The following is a 6,004-nucleotide window of genomic DNA, read 5'->3' as shown; positions in this document are numbered from 1 at the left end:
ATCAGAGCCATCCAGGGATGGGCACGGAGCCTCTGCCTCAGCCCCGAGGGTTATGTGGACCAGGCAAAGGGAGGGAAGGGCAGCGACTGGCAACCACAGGGACGTGTACCCTGCTGCCGAGAAACCCCCACCCCGGATGGTCCAGGGGTGGAGATGCCGATAGGAGAAGCCTGCAGCCACAGCTGTGCCCACATCAGGGTGGGGGGCTTCCTCCCTGATCTGGTGCCAGCCCGGCCTGGCTGTGGATGTGGTTAATCCTGCCCCCTCCCTGCTACAGGTGAAGAAACACTTCTGGGCTTCTCTGCACCGAGATACCCAGACCCATAGATTTCAGGGCCAGAAGGGACCATTGTGACCTTCCAACCTGACCCCCTGGGCACCCATAGCCAGAATCCACGCAGCAACTCCTGCCTCCACCATGGGTCCAGGACTGTTGTTCCAATGGCTCCGTGTTCAATGTCTGTATATTAGTCTCAGCCAGACCTTTTCTGACTCCAGCGCAGAAATGATAGCGTGATCATTGAACATCGTCTGCTCTCCATGAACCCATGTTGACTGGCATTAACTTTGTTTCCATCCTTTAGTATCTGCCTATGGGTAGATCCAATCTCAGCCATTCCATTATTTGGCTCTGGATTCCCCTTTTGGAATTGGCATGTCTGATTAATGAGGGGTGGGACCTGTCCATCCAGATATCAGCAGATCTGTGTGTTACCATGCAGAACCATTCCAGATCTGCTCTGTATCCATTCAAGATCAATACAGATGCATGAATACCCAACCAACTCCATTTAAATTCAAGCTAGATTCATTTCAGTTGATGCTGTTCTAAATCTATCCATACCCATATAGCTACCTCTCGATACCTTCTAAATCAATGCACACCCCTGTAAATCCATTCTAGAGCCATCTAGATTTCCATACATCCATTCTAGACCCATCTCCCCACCCTACCATTGATGGACCCACCCGCTATCTGGACCCTGCTGGTAGCTACAGGAGGGGTCACTGACCTGACTCGGGGCCAGCAGGGGGATTGGCTGGGAGCATCCATGTCTGGTCCCTGGGGAGGTGGGATGCAGGAATGACTGGATCAGTGATGCTCCTGGCTCTTTGTGTGTGAATCCCCATAAGGGGACAGCACCTCCCCTGACAGGCCAAGGACCCCTTGGGTGGGGATGGGGCTGAGCCCCCTTGGGGGTTGAAAAACTCAGTGAGGCAGCAGAAGCAGGGGAGTTGTCTGTCTCTGACAATGTGGTGTGGGGGGGGGGTCAGAGACACTTTGGGTGTTACGTGCACAATGTCTGGGGTGGGGCACTGGTATCAGGGTGATCACAGCCACCCACCTCTATCTCACACACAGGGGGACAGGGGTGTGTTTTCTCACTCAGCACCGACACCGATCAGTGTTACCCACAGCCCATGTAAACAGGCGAGCTAGGGAAGGGCAGAACTTGGTGCTTGGAACAGTGACAGCAGCACAGAGATGTCCTAGAGGGGAAAGGCCCCACATCTCATTCTGCACCCCCTGAACCAGCCAGTCCCCTGCCATGGGGCTGGATCAGAGCTGCCCCCTCATAGGGGAAAGGCCCCATGTCCATTCCCCACCCCCCAGAGGCAGACTATCCCCTGCCCTGGGCCCAGTATCAGTCTCACCAATGCTGCATAGAGAGGCAAAATCACTTTCCTGCTCCTATGCCCCTGTTTTTACAGCCCAGGCTCTGGGCAGTTTTGCCCCAGCGGTGCATGGGGAGCTCATGGCACTGCTTGTTCACTGTATGCCCTCCTAGATCCTTTGCAGAGCCCCAGTTCTCCAGGAGAGAGTCCCAGCTCTGGGGAGGTGACCAAGTCCCTTGGGAGAATGTTTCATTGGCTGGATTCACACCCCTGGTGTGTAACTGGGCCCAACTCACCAAGTGCCCCAGCTCGACCCCTGTACCTTCCCCCGCCTTGTCAGCATTTACCGCACTGCCCAGCACTGTGACAGCGGCAGATCTGATGGCAGCTTGAGCTGGGACACTGGGTGTGTTCAGTTTCAGGTGTGGCCAGAGTACCAGCGCCCTGTTGTGCTGGGTGCTGTACATTAATTATTAGGTGTATTACAGTAGCACCTATGTGCCCCAACCATGGCACAGGACCCCATCATGCCAGGTGCTGAACAAACATAGATCACAGTGATGGCCCCTGGACTAGGTTTATGATGCACCTTTGTCGCAGGGGAGCTGTTGCAAACGGCAAAGAAGTTTGCCCCCTGCCTGAATAGCCCCTGGCTAGAGTTAGATGGGGAGAGAGTCATAGGGGCTTTCTGGGATCAGATCTTGACATCTGGGCTGAGATGTCTGATGGAGGGGGCTAGCCTGCCTGCTGTTTGAGACCCCTCTGTCCCAGAATACATGCACAGAGTGGAAGAGGAATGATGTACAAGGGAAACGAAGAATACCCTGGTACTAATTTCTCCTTCAGTGGGCCTAAAGTGCACTCCTGTTGGCAGCGAGCTGGTCCAGGTGTCAGCAGTGGGATACCAGAGTCAGAAGAACTAACAATAAATGCAGTGATTCACTTTTTCACTCATGATTTTCCTTGTCTTTCTAGGAGACCCAGAATGAACTATTCCTACCCTAGGGGATTCATTCCCCACGGGGCTGAAACCAGACCATGGTTACACTTGCAAGGTAAAACAATTGGCTGTGGGTCCGAGGCTGGGGGCATTCGTTCAATTCCCAGAAAGGTAACACTTCATTGTTTTGCAACTTCATTTTTATTCATTGCTGGCAAAGAGGCAGCGAGCAAAATGAGCAGGCCACATGGAAGGGCAGGGAAGGGGAGGTTAGAAGGAGGCTCTCAGAGCTGTCATTTCATCTGAAATCAGTTCAGGACATTTGCTAATTTCCTTTCCCATGAACAAACTCCCTCTGGCCTTGCCCGTCCTGGGAACATGTTGTTTGGAATGGGAAGTGGCCAGTGCAGGGTAACTAACACACGGGAAAGGCCCAGTGAGGACAGGGCAGGCTGCAGTTTTAAGTTTACAACTTAGTAAATCAGGTAACAATGTGGGCCTCCCCTAAATTGTCACTCGATCAGTTGAAATGGGGAAGACCTACAAACTTCCGAGTCCTCCCCAGGAATTGGCTCATGTCCGTTACTCCAGGGGCAAATAAACCAGCTGTTTCCGAAGCGAAGAGGCAGCCTATGAGATGGGATTTCCAAGGGAGCCAACAAGATCTGGCCTTGAATCTGGCTTCTAATTCCCCTAGGCTCCCTGCCTTCATGCTCATGGGTTGGGCACTGCCTGAGCAGAGCGATAGCTGTGGGACTCAGCCTTGGGGGAGCTCAGCCCCTCTGTGAAGCAGCCCCTAGATCTGGGCCTCTGCAAAGGAAAGATGTGGCTATGCTCCAGCCCCTGCAGCGATTCCCAGCATGGCTCAAGGCTTCAGCCTCCTCCTCATCGCCCAGATCCAGGGGATAAAGGTGGAGACTCTAGTACTCACTGCTGGGGCGGGGGGGGGGGTCTCATCCTCGGATCCCCAGGAGACGATGCCCTGGGTTGTTCCCTGGCACACCAGGGGGCCCCCAGAGTCACCCTGTGAAATGAAACAAGAGACAGTTAATTAACAGGTCTCAGCAGCATCCCTTGCAAGCCCAGCCAGTCTCAGCATCACATCCTCCCATCCCTGGCAGCCACCTGGTCTCCGCCTCCTCTGGAAGAAGACCAGCTATTTTCCCGTTCATTTGTACAGCACCAAGTGCAGCGGGGACTGACTTCTGATCTTCTCTCTGCAGCCCGACTGCAACACCACCAGGCTCATAAATAATAACAATTTGTCAAGGGAGCTTGAAGGCAGGAGGAGATTTATTTGGAACGAACTTTTGCCCTTCTCTGGGTCCCCCCCACATAATGGTGGAGGCGTGATAGTCACGGTAGAGCCCATCAGGATTCCTCAGACACGCAGCATCCTGCATCACCACCATGTCCACCTCCCATAGCGTGGCTGAGGTCAGCTCATTCTGTGCACTAGTCCAGCCCCAGCCGGCGAAGCTGCACACAGTCCCTGGAGACAATCGATGATCATAGAATCATAGAATAGAATATCAGGGTTGGAAGGGACCTCAGGAGGTCATCTAGTCCAACCCCCTGCTCAAAGCAGGACCGATCCCCAATTAAATCATCTCAGCCAGGGCTTTGTCAAGCCTGACCTTAAAAACTTCTAAGGAAGGAGATTCCACCACCTCCCTAGGTAACGCATTCCAGTGTTTCACCACCCTCCTAGTGAAAAAGTTTTTCCTAATATCCAACCTAAATCTCCCCCACCGCAACTTGAGACCATTACTCCTTGTTCTGTCATCTGCTACCACTGAGAACAGTCTAGATCCATCCTCTTTGGAACCCCCTTTCAGGTAGTTGAAAGCAGCTATCAAATCCCCCCTCATTCTTCTCTTCCGCAGACTAAACATCCCCAGTTCCCTCAGCCTCTCCTCATAACTCATGTGGATGATGGGCTGGGGCAGAAGAATGAGCCCGACATGTTCACTGAGCCGTGCTTTGTGCCCCAGCTACAAACAAGAGAGGACACAGGGACCAGGGTCAATACAATGGTCAGAGACGATGATGGGCAGAGACATCCCTATCCAAGAAGAGAGAAATTAGAGCCAATGCAAAGCCAGAGAGTCACTGGCAGTGAGGAGATGGGATTGGGGCAGTACCTGCAGCAGCATGAGGTCACAGGTGTGGGGTAGTGGGATGGGGGCGGTACCTGCAGCAGTGTGAGGTCACAGGGAGTGGGGTGATGGGATGGGGGCGGTACCTGCAGCAGCGTGGGATCACAGGGGGTGGGGTGATGGGATGGGGGCAGTACCTGCCGCAGTGGGAGATCACTGGGGATGGGTTGATGGGATGGGGGGGTACCTGCAGTAGTGTGAACTTCTTGGGGCAGGGTTATACAAATAGGGTGATACCTGGAGCAGCATGATATCATTTTCATGCATTTCATCATTGTATTCTTTGTGGGGGATTCAGTGACGTACTCCAATCTCCTGCCTCCCTGCTTCATCTATTTCAACATTGTGGGCCCCCAGCAGCACAGTGATGGTGCTGTGAAATACAAGGGGATGCAGGTGCTGCAGACAGGCCAGTACAATGGATTCAGTCATGGGCCGTTAACCTCCTTAAAGTGGGTGGGTCTCACAGTCGTCTTGGTCTCAGGATCAATGTACAGAAGCCATTATAAGCTTATTTAGGTAACAAGGAAGCTGAATCACTAGAATTATCACCCATCACACAGGCCTGGCCTACACTTAAAACTTAGCTATGTAGGTTAGGGCTGGGAAAACCCCACATCCCTGCCCAAAGTAGCTATGCTGGTAATCCCCCAGTGTCAAGGTAGCTCTGTTGATGGAAGAGGGCCTCTGTCAATGTAGCTAACATCGTTTGGGGAGGTGGTGTTCCTACACCAGCAGAAAAACCCTGTTTGTCTGAGTATACTGCATCAGCTCTAGAGCGCTGGACTGATACAGGGTGTGTCATGTAGACATAGCCACAAGCATGTCAGAGGAGTAGAAGCTGAAGTGTTTGACCCAAGGGGTTTCCCTGGGGATCAATCTAGCAAACACAGGGGCTGGGGCATTGATCGGTGGAGCTGTGTGTGTCTGCAAGAAGCAGCAGAAAGACCAGAGAATCTGCCAGAGAAGGCACCAGTCACATCCAAAGAAGCATGGGTAGCGTGACCCTGCTCTGAGCCCGGGGAGAGAGATTTTGGGCAGAGTGCTGGCTGAAGGAGGCTTGGGTCTGGGAGTAAAGAAACAGTCACTTGTTGTTTCATTCCAACTGCGTTCAGAGAAACAGGACTTTGGACACGCTTTGCAAATAAACAGGAAATAATAGACCTAATGCCACAATTGATTTTTCCTCCTAAGGAAACATCCTGCAACACTCCACTTGCTGCTCAGGCCAAGGGGGGTAACCATTCCTGGAGCAGCAGATCAGGCTATCTGTTGCCGACACCTTCTG

The 6,004-nt window shown here is 52.8% G+C and overlaps 1 pseudogene; it reads right to left on the bottom strand.

Moving 5' to 3' along the window:
* Nucleotides 1-3,389: 3,389 nt before the first annotated feature.
* LOC102930895 overlaps nucleotides 3,390-6,004 on the bottom strand; it is a 37,174-nt pseudogene continuing 34,559 nt past the window's right edge.

The sequence above is a fragment of the Chelonia mydas genome, chromosome 13 (genome assembly GCF_015237465.2).
Source record: "Chelonia mydas isolate rCheMyd1 chromosome 13, rCheMyd1.pri.v2, whole genome shotgun sequence".
NCBI classification, from domain to species: Eukaryota; Metazoa; Chordata; order Testudines; family Cheloniidae; genus Chelonia; species Chelonia mydas.
This window is presented reverse-complemented; position numbering and strand designations above follow the sequence as displayed.